The sequence below is a fragment of the Heteronotia binoei genome, chromosome 4 (assembly GCF_032191835.1).
Source record: "Heteronotia binoei isolate CCM8104 ecotype False Entrance Well chromosome 4, APGP_CSIRO_Hbin_v1, whole genome shotgun sequence".
Taxonomy (NCBI): Eukaryota; Metazoa; Chordata; class Lepidosauria; order Squamata; family Gekkonidae; genus Heteronotia; species Heteronotia binoei.
This window is the reverse complement of record NC_083226.1, coordinates 60,901,321-60,915,496: the sequence shown is the minus strand read 5'-3', so window position 1 is coordinate 60,915,496 and position 14,176 is coordinate 60,901,321. Positions and strand designations below refer to the sequence as shown.

The 14,176-nt window shown below is 44.3% G+C and overlaps 1 protein-coding gene across 7 annotated transcripts in view; it reads right to left on the bottom strand.

The window, feature by feature from the left end:
• Positions 1-14,176, bottom strand: part of RFX3 (regulatory factor X3) — a 325,131-nt gene that overhangs the window by 218,421 nt on the left and 92,534 nt on the right. The window lies entirely within an intron of this gene.

Genomic DNA, 14,176 nt, shown 5'->3' with positions numbered 1-14,176 from the left:
GGCAGCAGGGATTTGGATCCTACTGCCCATTGTTCTCGCGTCTCCAAACTCAGTCCTCAAGGCTCCAATGAGCCAGGCAGGACCACTAGTGAGGAACAGACACATTAATCCACAAATACACAACATGTACCCACGCCACAGCCTTTATTGTCCAGAAGGGAGTCTGAATAACATGAAACACTTGAACTTTTAAAAGGCTTTTGAAAAGGTACCTCACACCAAAGATTCCTGTCTATACTTAGCAGTCATGGGATTAGAGGATAAGCAGTGAACCTATCACTATACATAAACAAATCCTGTGAAAAACATAGGTAAAGAATTAAGTCTGAAAAACCATTGAACATGAGAACAAACATTAAACAGTAGACATGAAAAAAACATCTAATACAGCAGTCAAAACTGGTTAAATGACAGGAAGCAATTAATAAGAATAAAGGAACAGTTCTCATAATAGAGGGAAATAATTACTGGTGTCCTACAAGGATTGGTATTGAGGCTGGCACTATTTAATTTATTCATAAATGATCTTGAGCAAGGGATGAGTAGTGGCCATGTTTGCAGATGACAGCAAACTGGGTAAGTGAGTGAAAGTGGCAAATGAAGTTCAATGCTGGTAAATGTAAGGTGATTCATAGTGGGACAAGAAATCCCAACTTCAACCATAGGCTAATAGGATCTGATTTTGCTGAGACTGAGAGAAAAAAAGATCTGGTGATTGAGGGAACTTCCACATTCATAGGCATTAAAGTTCTGAATGTCTGAGGCAGGGGGCAACATCAGAGGAAGGTCTCGGCCTCTATGCCCTGTTGTTAGCCCTCCAGAGGAACCGGTTAGCTACTGTATGAAACAGGACACTGAACTAGATGGATCACTAGTCTGATCCAGTAATATTCTTCTTAGATACATTTGCTACCGCATATTTAATAAACGGTTCAAACTGAAATAAGATGGCCATTTTCTACTAAAAAAGCAATTTCATGTACTAAAATATATTTTTGAAGTGCAATTCTGGCAGCAAAGGCTTCAATTAGGTTTTTTTCCCAAAAAAAATAATGGTCCTCACATAAACGTGTACCCTGAACTAAATACTTTTTATCTTATTTTATTCTTAAAGCTGCTTTTGTTAGCCTTTCCATAAAAGATTCCAGCAAATATACATACTTTCTAAGCTGTCACATTCCTAATGGTAAAGTTGAAAATATCTGATTAGAATAGGATCTCATTATTAACAGTTAATTACTGGTAACAGCTAACACTTCCAAATGTTAGCGGTGAACATATGTGGCTTACAGACATCTTGTGAAGAAGCAAATCATCCAAATCCAGTAAGTTCCATACGACAACCTGATCTCATTATGTAGAAAACAGGAAAATAAAACTGATCAGACAAGCAGAACTAGAACATGGCAGTTAAATAACAGAAGTGTAACCTCTTTCTTTTTTTTAAGTGGTGAGATTCTACACTATGAATGTAAAATATAGATCTGTCCACCAGATGGCAGGGAAGAGTAAGCAAACAATCAAAAATTGTCCTGTTAATTTAGGAAAGTCCCCTTAAATGTGATAAAATCAGACACAGGTAGAAAATTACGTATCCTTATGGTTGGTTCAAACACAACAATATTCTGAAATTCATTTGTTTCAAATAGTGTATAGTTTTTGGACATCTTTAATTTGTTTCTCCTCTTTAGCTTGGTTACAGTGTTAAAGTAGAAATAATGAAATATGGGACATAATCAACAGAACTTGAGCAATCGATAGTAAAATACAGACATATTGTGCATTTCCCTCCAAATATGCTAGTTGAATTATACTGTCTGTCAGTGCTGATAGGTATGAGGTATCAACACAAAAAAGTCTTAAACACGTCAAACTTAATTACTGAAGCAATGGGCAACATATGCTACTTGTACCATATTGCCTTCCATTTGGTATGAACTCAAGTTGTTGCTGGGGGGCGGGGGAGGTTACCAGTTTTCTAACCTTTGTGACTATAAGGGCAAGCTTTACAACACTCAGAATTCAAAGCTGAAGTTCATATTTGCTTTCTTTTGAATCCACAGTACATACTTTCTTGTGTTCAAATCATTTATATAATTTTACATGATTCTCATGTTCTGAGACACAGTAACTAGCCATACCAAACTAAAATTCCATAACCAAACCAAAAGTTTGATGCCATGGGCCATTTAAATCAGGATTAATAACCATGCTATATAGCCTGTTTGTCAAATACTCTACTTGAATCCGCCTTTGGGGGAAGTTGAGCTAACAGAGCCAAATGATACATAGGTGATATACAAAAATTCAGATACCTTGTCATCTTTTTCTTCTAACCAAAACAAAAATTTGGTAGGGAAATTTGGTATAGTTTGTAGGGAAGCATTGTTTTTAGTAGCCAAAGAGACTCAACTTCCTTATACCCTACTCTACAATGGCAAAGAAAATGCATTACTTAGTGGGCAAGGGAGAGGATTAGGATCACAGAGAAATGAAATGAGATCAAAATACTGGACCTTACCTGAAGGTTTCTTTTCTTCAGTGGGGTGAGATCATCTATGCTGGTTAGGCCACACCTCTGCTCACTCAGGTAAGGTTAAGCAAATTTGCATGGCTCCTATTGGAAAGACTGTAGGCTGACCCTCCAATCGTATCCAAGCCCTTCTGTGTGTGTTCTCTAATGGCACTTTGTTTTCCCCTCATTGTTGAGAGTTCTAGTTTGTCCTTTTTAGGACTCTCATCCATCTCTCCATTGATGTTGTGTTTTTTGCGGGTAGTGGATGGGAAGTAGATGACTTTGCCCCACTGAAGAAAAGAAACTTGCCGATAAAATCCAATGTTTTATTCTCCTTCAGTGGGGGAACTTATCCATGCTTGTTAGAATTACCTAAACTGCACTTCTGGGTAGGTTTCTTTCCTTGATCTATGGCTCCAACAACTGCTACAACACCCTTGCAACCTCCACCAAGGCCATGTGGTCTAAGCTATAGTGTTTGAGAAATGTTGAAAAGGAAGATCATGTTGCTGCTTCCTCAGATGTCTCCAATTACAGCTCCTGAGGAAACAACCCTTGGCACTTACCATGAGGGGTACTTCTCCTCAGAGGATAGAAGAAAATCTTGGTTTTTTCCCACCATACCATCAGGGAGGCAGGAACTTCAAAGTCTTCCTCTTCCTGTGAGATGTGTGAACAACCCCTTGCTCAGTTCAGTTGACTCTGAGAAGCAGTGAACTAACTATATAGAAACAAATCCCGTTAAAAACAAAGATAAGGAATTAAATCTGAAAAACCATTGAAAGTGAGAGCAAACATTAAACGTTAGACATGAAAAAACATCTAATACAGTAGTCACTTAGGAGCAGATAAAGGAGAAAGAGAGAAGGTGACTCAAAGATATCAAGAATAGAGAGATTTAGGAGGAAGAGAATATAAAAGGCGATAGATGGGAGGGCAAGATGTCCCTCCTATCCTCTGAGGAGAAGGACCCCTCACAGTAAGTACCAAGGATTGTTCTCCCTCAGAGGCAGAGGACATCTTGGGTACTCCCAGATCAGTATGTTAGTCAGGGAGGGATCGCCCTACTCAGAAAGTATGTGTTGTAAGACTCATCTCCCAAATGCTGCATCTGCAGAAGCATATGCAGACGATCTGTAATGATGCACAAAAGTAGAAATGGAAGACCACGTAGCTGCCTTACAGACTTCTTCAACTGAAGCATTCTTGTCAAACGCAGCATTGGTCGCCACACTTCTAACTGAATGGGCTGTAACTCCTGGAGGCTTTGCGAGGTGAAGTGACTTGTAGGCTTCCACAATGCACTGCTTTATAACGTAGCTGATGGCTGATCTGGACATTTTTAACCCAAATCTGGGGGCTGCAATATTGATGAACTTAAGAGTCAGTTTTGATCTTGAGAGCTCTGCAGACGTCAAGTGTATGCCATGTACGTTCCTTGTGGTGCTTGGGATCTGGGCAGAATGATGGAAGCTCAATCTCTTGGGTCCTGTGAAACTTTGAAGAGACCTTGTGTTGGAAAGTGGGGTCCGTGTGAAGAACTACCTTGTCTTTGTGAAAAAGACAGAGCTCCTGCTTAACTGACAAGGCTCCTAACTCAAAAACTCTTCTGGCTGACATTATTGCAATTAGAACATTGGTCTTCAAGAACAGTCAAATCAAAGGAACAGACATGAGTGGTTTGAAGGGTCATCAAGTTAATGCAGTTAGTACCAGGTGAAGTCACCAGGTTGGAAAGTGATGAATCTGTGGTGAAGAATGCAGAGTAGCTCCTCGAAGAAAGTGACACATATGAGGATAGCATCTGGGAATTCCCAACAGGCAGGCTGCGTCTTGCCAATGATCTGCGTCATTTCACGCCAAAAACCATGATCCAAGATGGCCACCAGTCCCAGAGGAGACATCTGAGCAATGCGCCTCTTCCATTGCTGAGGAAGGCCAGCGCCGTCTTCTCCCACTCTTCTGTGGGCCGCCCCTACAAGGCACATTGCCGGTAGCCACCACAAGCCTGGAGGTCATGCTGGCTCCAGAAGATGTTCCGCTCCCAGCCCCACCCTGGGTGCCTGAATGGGAGTTGTCTTCTAAGAAGTCATGTCTTGATTGGGATGACATCTGGGCTCCTCTTTGCGCTGCAGCTATTTCCAAAAGCCACTAAGCTGCCGCTACGCAATTCTTCTCAAAAGGGGAGGAGAGAAAGGCAAGTAGAGGAGAGAAATAAAAAGCAGCGGGGGAAATTGATAAGCTGAAAAGAGCAAGTTGAAAAGGAGACAGAAGAGGAAGGAAAAAAGGCTTTAAATATTTTATATTTTATATATATATATATATATATATATATATATATATACACACACACACACACACACACACACACACACATACACACACACACAGAAGCTAGAGGAAAAAAGGATAGGAGCCTATCCTAAAAGCTGCTCTCCCTGTCAAGTCAGGAAAGGAACTGAGCAAGGGGTGGTTCCCACATCTCACAGGAAGAGGAAGACTTTGAAGTTCCTGCCTCCTTGATTGGATGGTGGGAAACACCCAAGATGTCCTTTGCCTCTGAGCGAGAAAGGCTGCTGTTGCCGCTGCCACTCTCATATAGTGTGCTGTGACCTTGGTAGGTATACTTCAATCCTTATATATGATTTATCCTATATACAACTTTAAACCAGTGTATACAAATATCAACATAAGAGAAGCCATGTTGGATCAGGCCAACGGCCCATCCAGTCCAACACTCTGTGTCACACAGTGGCCAAAAAACCCAAGTGCCATCAAGAGGTCCATCAGTGAGGCTAGAAGCCCTTCCACTGTGCCCTCTCCCCAAGCACAAGAAAACAGAGCATTACTGCCCCAAACAGAGAGTTCCAACAATACACTGTGGCTAATAGCCACTGATGGACCTCTGCTCCATATGCTTATCCAATCCCGTCTTGAAGCTGTCTATGCTTGTAGCCGCCACCATCTCCTGTGGCAGTGAATTCCGCATGTTAATCACCCTTTGGGTGAAGAAGTACTTCCTTTTATCAGCTCTAACCCGATGCTCAGCAATTTCGTTGAATGCCCACGAGTTCTTGTATTGTGAGAAAGGGAGAAAAGACAATTTCCAATTTCTTCCCTCCAGAAAATTTACAAATTATTAACAAACAACAATTAGAAGAACTGCAGATTTATACCCCGCCCATCTCTCTGAATCAGAGTCTCAGAGTGGCTCACCATCTCCTATATCTTCTCCCCCTACAACAAACACCCTGTGAGGTTGGTGGAGCTGAAAGCCCTTTCAAGGACAACTCTGCAAGAGCTATGGCTGACCCAAGGCCATTTCAGCAGGTGCAAGTGGAGGAGTGGGGAATCAAACCCGGTTCTCCCAGATAAGAGTCCTCACACTTAACCACTACACCAAACTGAGCCTTAGTTCCAATACTTTCCAATAGAGGGATTTTCAGAAATCCTTCCTCCAATAAACAAAGTTCATAATGCAGTCCATAATTTCTTGTGAAATTCTTTCAAATGGCCAGGAAATCCTTGCAGCCTTCATAAGGCGTCTCCTCTAGATTTCAAGACATTTCAATACTGGTCTTCTTCAGTTAATCAGGATGTTAAAATGGAACCCGATTTCAATAATTTCTTACACAGACTCAAAGCTAAAGCATTCCCAATGATTCTGGGTTCCTGGAAGTGCCAGCACTGCTACACTGACTCAGAAAGTTATTGTGATTGCATCACTGGTGGGTCCCAATCCATTTGATCAGCGCCTGATGAAGCATTCATCTGGAAAATGGTTTGTTACCGGTCCACTGTTGCGCACAGGACACTGAACTTTGGGACATTTGAATTTCATTGAACAATTCAGCATTAGCTTCAGTATGCATTGAACTCCACACAACTGCGCAAGAAAGATAAAGCTCTTGCTCTTTAAGCTATAGCCATGCATTCGGCAGGTGGAGTGGCACTTTCCATTGCGCTTCATTTCAAGTCAGTGTTACTATTGTGCAACTGTGTATGAATTTGTAGTGATGTTTTGAATACATTTGATGAGTTTTGTATAAATATATTTAATATTTGCAGTATTCAGCTGTGAGTTTTTGTGCTTTTTTGATTTTATTCATGTTTACGGCTTCATCTTTTGCTTGTTACTCATATATTTACAGACAAGTTCTTGAGCCTCCTTAGCCCTAGAACAGCATTGAGAGCTGCAATCTGCATTCTTAATGTATTAGATTTTAGATCTTGTTTTCACTCAAGAAACCTTGAGCCTTTAAGTCTGTCCACTCAATTTCCAACTGTCAGCTGTAGCCAAGCTGCATCTGGGTGAAGTATAAGACCCTGATGCAGGAGGTCTGGTCTGATTGGTAGATTCCAGTATGCTGCGCTCAACATCTATACCAGATCTGAAAAGCATGGCTGTCTTAGCCAGAAAAAGGCCATGAAAATCACCTCTGCCCCTTCCCTCCAAATCCTATCAACCATCTTACCTATTAGAGGTGTGGGGAGAAATGTGTAGAACTAAGTTTCTCAAAGAAGCCATGCTACTCTTGGATGCGCTGATTAGAAACCATGTTCTTGTAGGATCTCCACAGTCCTTCTTGTGAATATTCCTGCCATCTCAGCATCTTGTGCACTAATAAAGCTGTTGTCTAGTTAAGAGTAGACATACATCCCCCTCTGTCTCATGTTTGCTACAAGTAACACAGTGCTTTATAGAAGCAAACTGTAAAACAAGTTTAAAAGTTCAACCCCCTTATTTAAAAGCCTGGACAAAAAGAAACGCCTTGGTCTTGTAAAAGAGTAGCAACAGACACAACACAAAGCCTCAAGGGAAAAATGTTGTTATGAGGATAAAACAGAAAAAGATAAACAATGCTGCCAGCCATTTTATGATCCCGCTAATGAGCTAAGTATGCTGCAAATATCTATATAAGTAAATGAATCAAGTGAATTCCATCGGAGAGGTGCCATCATTTAAAAAAATGTTCCTGGACACCACCTACCTCATCTCTGCAGGAAGCAGAGCTTGCAGCAAGTTCTTAATTGATGGGCTAGACAGTATGGGAGGAAGCAATCTTTCAGGTACATTGGCTCCAAGCTATCTACATTTAACAGGTCAAAACCAGCATTTTGAAATGTTCCCAGAAACACAAGAAGAAAAGGCCCAACAGGAACTCATTTGCATATTAGGTCACACCCCTGATGTTACCATTGTTTCACACAAGGGTTTTGTTTTTTTAAAAAAAAGCCCAGCAGGAACTCATTTACATATTAGGCCACACACCCTAACGCCAAGCCAGCCAGAACTGTGTTCCTGTGCGTTCCTGCTCAAAAAAAAGCCCTACAAGCATCTGCATGGAACTTGGAGTAAGCTGAGGGCAGCAAGCATTGCATTTCCTAACCACTTCCCCAGTGTCTGTCTTCAATACAGGCCCACTGGGAGAGATACTGGACTAAGGCTGGGCTGATGTATCATAATAAGGACAGTTGATAGTGTAATCCCTACCTGAGCCAGTGGCAAGGAGGATATTAAGGATATTTAGAGACAGGAAAATATTGTTCAGAATACCTGATTTTTTTTCCAACAAGGATAGAAATGCTTTCTTGCCCTGCTCTCCCCCTTGTCAAGCCTCTAGAATACAGGGTATGTGGATATACTACTTTATTAATATAAAATATAAATCGAGAGTTATCCAATGCGGTCATTCTCATATCTCTGTACAGCTGTCTGGCATGATTCTTAGAACTCTGCCTTACATTGCTGGTGAATTTTGGAAACAGCCCCATATTTCCTCAGCATATCTCAACTGAGCTTATACTCACAATTCTCTCTATAAGCTTTCTTTCCTTCGGCGATTAACTAAATCCAAGTATACAGGGCCTTTTTTGAAGAAAACGCCCAACAGGAACTCATTTGCATAATAGGTCACACTCCTGGTATTACCATTGTTTCACACAAGGCTTTTTTTGTAGAAAAAGCCCAGCAGGAACTCGTTTACATATTAGGCCACACACCCTAATGCCAAGCCAGCCAGACCTGTGTTTCTGTGCGTTCCTACTCAAAAAAAGCCCTGCAAGTATATACTATTACTTTCCAAAATCAGTTCTTATCTTTGTTACTTAAAAAAAACACAACTTTTATTCAGAATGTCTTATAGCATGGTTCATCATATTCTCACTACATACTTGATTTAATACTTGGTATTTATCACTGATTATGTTTATGCAAAAGTAATGAAATGTGGTCTTTAATCAACATTTAAAACAGAATTCTCAGAAGTTAATACTCTGTACTACATTGTAAAGCTAGACATTTCTTAATTTGTCATTTTTATACTTGTACGTGGACTTATTCATTACCATTCATTACCATAGAGATGCTGATGCAACATGAGAAAGGAGTATTAGTAACCAAGTCTGAGAATTTATCTTCTTTGCTCTTTTCACTCCCCAAACTGAAAATGTTTCATATTAGGAGGAATGTCAATATATACTCTCCCTTCCAACTATAGTAAGTGAGCCATAAATTTAATCAAGGATCATTATTCAGAATGCTAATACAGAAGATGCTGGATTCTCATAATTGGATTCTCCATTGATGGGGACATCATTAAATGAAAGTCACTATTACGGTTAATTCCAGAATCTCCCATTCTTATAGCCCCATCTCAAATGAGAGCCAGTTTGGTGTAGTGGTTAAGTGTGCGGACTCTTATCTGGGAGAACCAGGTTTGATTCCCCACTCCTCCACTTGCACCTGCTGGAATGGCCTTGGGTCAGCCATAGCTCTGGCAGAGGTTGTCCTTGAAAGGGCAGCTGCTGTGAGAGCCCTCTCCAGCCCCACCCACCTCACAGGGTGTCTGTTGTGAGGGGAGAAGACATAGGAGATTGTAAGCCGCTCTGAGTCTCTGATTCAGGGAGAAGGGCGGGATATAAATCTGCAATTCTTCTTCTTCTTCTTCAAATGCCTGCTTAATTCTGTAAAGAAGTGGCTTTAATTTAAGTTTTGAAAAACAAACTTAAAAAACATTCATAAAGAAAAACTTCAGAGGTATGTGTCCTACAGAAAAACAGGTTTCCTACCTGTAACTGATGATCTTCAAGTGGTCATCTGTGCAGTCACACTGATGGGATATAGGCGCCCGCGCCGATCACGATCGGTATTCTTGAAAGCTGCGGATTTCCGCGCCCCAGACCCAGTGCGCATGCGCAGAAGCCCCACCACGCATGCCCACTGGGACCGGACCGGACATCCCGCCAGTTCCTTCTGACCGCTGCATAAGCCCTTCCAGATGGACCGGCAGCAGAGGGGAAGGAGTGCGGGTAGTGTGACTGCACAGATGACCACTCGAAGATCATCAGTTACAGGTAGGAAACCTGTTTATCTTCTTCGTGGTCTCTGTGCATCACACTGATGGGAGACTAGCAAGCCAAAATCCTACCTGGAGAAGGGTGCAACGGTCCATCAGCAGGGAAGCTCCTGAAGAACAGCACGACCCACTGACGAATGTCTGCGCCACCAAAGGTCCAATGCATAATGACTCACAAAGGTATGCGGCAAGGACCAAGTGGCAGCTTCGCAAATGTCTCTTAGTGGCACCCCTTTATGAAGGCCGCAGAGGTAGCCATGGCCCTGGTTGAGTGGGCTCTAATGGGCCCCGGAAGGGGCCTCTTATTTAACAGATAGCACAGCCTTATAGTCTCCGTAATCCATTTAGAGATTTGCTGGGGAGAAACTCTAACGCCCTGTGAAGCTGGAGCGTATGAAATAAAAAGTCTGGGGTCCTTGGGACCCGGTCCTACCCGATGTAGGTAGAACGAGAGTGCTCTCTTGACATCCAGGGCGTGAAGCTTTCTTTCCACATCTGTGTTAGGATTGGGGAAATACACAGGTAAGTATATTTCTGAGTTCAGATGGAACGAGGAGATCACCTTTGGGAGGAAAGTAACATCTGGACGGAGCCAAACTCCCTCAGTGCTAAATCTCAGGTATGGGTCATCACAGCGTAGTGCTGCCAGTTCTCCTACCCTCCGAGCTGAGGTAATAGCAACCAGAAAGGCTGTCTTCCATGACAGTAACTGAAGGGAACAGGTTGCCATAGGTTCAAAGGGCTTGCCCGCTAAGGCTTGCAGAACCCCCAGCAGATCCCACGTGGGGGCCGGGTGCCATGTTGATGGATAAAGCCTTATGGGGCCTCTTAGGAATCTTTTAGTATCAGGGTGTGTGAAAACCGAGCAACCATCGAGTTGTGCATGGTTGGCTGAGATGGCTGCTAAGTACACCCGTATCGAAGATACCGCTAAACCCTTATCCAGCAGGGAAAGCAGGAAGTCCAAAATTATTGGGAGGCCCGCTGATTTGGGTTCCACCGCGGCCTCCAAGGCAAATTGGGCGAATCTCAACCATTTATATTCATAAGACTTCCTTCTGGGGTGCTCTTTGTAAATTTTGTGGACCACTCTGGTGATCAGTGGAATTGGTGGAAACAGGTACACGTGTCTGTGTGCCCATGGAAGTAGCAGACCATCCCCCAATGACAGGAGATCTACTCCTCCCCTGCAACAGAATTCCTTGCATTTCGAGTTGCTGCGAGTGGCGAAGACATCCACCTCTGGTGCGCCCCATTTCTGGAACACCGGTTGGAGAAATTCCCAGTTGAGCTCCCACTCGTGGAGCGAGGCGCCCCCTCGGCTCAGATAGTCCGTGTAGGCATTCAGAGTGCCTGGTAGGTGGGTGGCTTAGGGTTGTGTCCGTTTCCTTGCAGATTTCCCATACTCTCAGTGCTAACAGACACATTTTCCTTGACACTGTGCCCCCTTGCCTGTTTATGTAGGCTAGTGCGGTGGTTTAGTCCGTCAGGATCGCTACTGTCTTGCCCGCAATCAATGGGCGGAAAGAGAGTATGGCATGATGGATCGCCAATAACTCCAGAAAGTTTATGTGGTAACGTAAGTGACATTGAGGCCACCGACCTCCCACGCATAGGCCCTCTAGATGCGCTCCCCAACCCCACAGGGACGCGTCTGATGTGATGGATAAGGTCGGGGTTTGTCTGTGGAACGGGGCTCCTTGAAGGAGATTCTCTTTCTCTTGCCACCAGTGCAGGGAGGACAGGACTGGTTGTGGGACGGTTATCCTGCAAGACGGAAGGTCCGATTGGCACCTGAATGTTTTGAGAAACCACAGTTGTAATATTCACATGTGGAATCTGGTGAACAGTAGGACCGCTGAGGTGGATGCCATTAAGCCTAAAAGACGCTGGATCTGTAGTGCCGTGACTGTCGGGTTGTGCAGGAAGAGCTGTACTAGGGAAATGATGTCCTCTGCCCTTTTGGCTGGTAGGAAAGCCTTGCAGGCTCGTGAATCCAGGATGGCTCCTATGAACTGTACCCTCTGTGAGGGTTGGAGCGAGGATTTCTTTTTGTTGACTTGCAGTCCCAGTTCCATTAGAAGGGCTAAAGTGGTGTCTATGTGTTGTAACAGGAGAGATCTCAATTCTGCTATCAGGAGCCAATCGTCTATATATGGGAACACTGTGATTCCCTGAAGTCTCAGATGAGCTGCTACTACTACCATGGTCTTTGTAAAGACTCTCGGTGCCGTGGAGAGACCAAATGGCAGCACTTTGTACTGATAGTGAGCTTTTCCGATAGTGAACCTGAGGAACTCCCTGTGTGCTGGGTGTATGGTGATATGAAAGTAGGCGTCCTGCAGGTCCAATGTGGCCATCCAGTCTCCTCTGTTGAGGAGAGGAAGGATGTTTGGCAGGGAGGTCATCCTGAACTTTTGGTGCGGAATGAAGAGATTTAGGCCCCGTAGGTCCATAATGGGGCGAAGACCTCCATCTCTCTTGGGAATTGTGAAATATCGGGAGTAGAATCCTTGTCCCTCCTGATCTGTCAGGACTGGTTCTACTGCATTCTTTTGGAGGAGTGATTGCACCTCCTCTTGGAGTGTGGGAGATGTTGCAGTGTGAACGACTGTGGGAACCGTAGGACTTTGTTGGAACTCTATTTGATAACCCAGCCGGATTATCAATAGAACCCATTTGTCCGTGGTGATTCTGGCCCACGACTGGAAATGATGGAAAAGCCTGGTATAGTCTGAAACCAAAGGGGGGGGGGGAGAGGAGCAGGGGAAAAGGCAGTCAAAGTCCCTGCTTAGGTTGCCTGTTCCCCTTCTGTCTGGAGGATTGGGAAGAGGCAGGAGAGTATTTAGATTTAGAGTTGTATGGAGGCTTGGAAAAAGATGTTGTGCTCCTTGGCTTCCACTGCTGTTCTGTGGTTTGTTTGGTAAACGGCTTCTTGTTCCAAGGTTTGTTCCAGGGTCACCTGTTCTGGGACCTGGAGGAGACGGGTACCCCTAAGTTTCGAGATGTTCGGATACTCTTGTCCATTTCCTGTAACACAGAGTCTGTGTTGGAACTACACAAGCCATTACCATCAAAGGGAAGGTCTTCAACGTATGACTGCGTATCTGGTTGTAAAGCAGTCGATCTTAACCAGGAGTGGCGTCTCAGTGTGATGGCAGAGGTGATTGTTTTGGCCCCAATATCGCCTGAGTGCTTGGCTGAGTTGAGTTGTTGTTTTGCCAGCGTCATGCCTTCCTTTTGGATTTTTTTGATGGTGTTCTTAGCCTGGTCAGGAAGGCTTGGCAAGATAGTTGAAAGCTGGTCCCAAAGGGAATACTGATATCTCCCCATACAGGCTGCGTAGTTTGCTACCTTGACTCCGAGGGAGCCCGCTGAATAGAAGCGTCTGCCCAAAATGTCCAGCTTCTTTCCCTCTTTATCCGGGGGAGAAGCATGTGTCTTCCTTGCCTTAGATGATGAGGCTACTACAACTGAATTCGGTTTGGGGTGGTTAAACAAGAATTCAGCCGTAGATTCCTGGACGCGGGACATATGGTCCAGCCTGCGTGAGGATATAGGGGTTGAAGCCGGCTTGTCCCAGGATGATTTAGCTGTGCGCAGCATGACTGTTGTCAATGGCAATGCGATGGCAGCAGAGGTGTCCATTTGGAAAATGTCGAAGACGTTGTCTGTAACCACAGGTTGAGGTTGTACTGTCGGTAACGACAAGGTCTGGGCCATCCGTTTTACAAGGTCCCCGTAAGACTTAAGGTCCTCGGATGGGGAAATGGGTTAGTCCTCAACTACTTTGTGGGAGGGCTATGGATCCTCTGGAGATGAGAAGATCCCCTGTTCTTCCTGGATCGAGCCTTCCTCTGATCTAGGGGAACCTTCCACCGATTCGGTGTGCTCCGACGTAAATCTCGGGGTTTCTGGAGCCTTCAGGGACTCTGGGGTAGCCTGTTCCATGCCCCGGGAGCGAGGGGAGATCTTTTGCTTACGCGGGGATTCAGTATCCGGTGGCTTCGATGCCGACGCTGACGCACTACGCTTCGGAGGCCGATAAGATGTTCTCGACCTGCATGAAGCTTCCGAATGCTGGTCCCACTCCGGTTGTCTTGGTGGAAACCAGGGAAACATGGAGGGCATCGAGTACGATCCGTACAAGTACTGCCACTGACGTTGGTCCCAGGGTATCGGTGGCAGTGGCTGTCTCCAGAGAGCCAGTTTGGTGTAGTGGTTAAGTGTGCAGACTCTTATCTGGGAGAACCGGGTTTGATTCCCCACTCCTCCACTTGCACCTGCTGGAATGGCCTTGGGT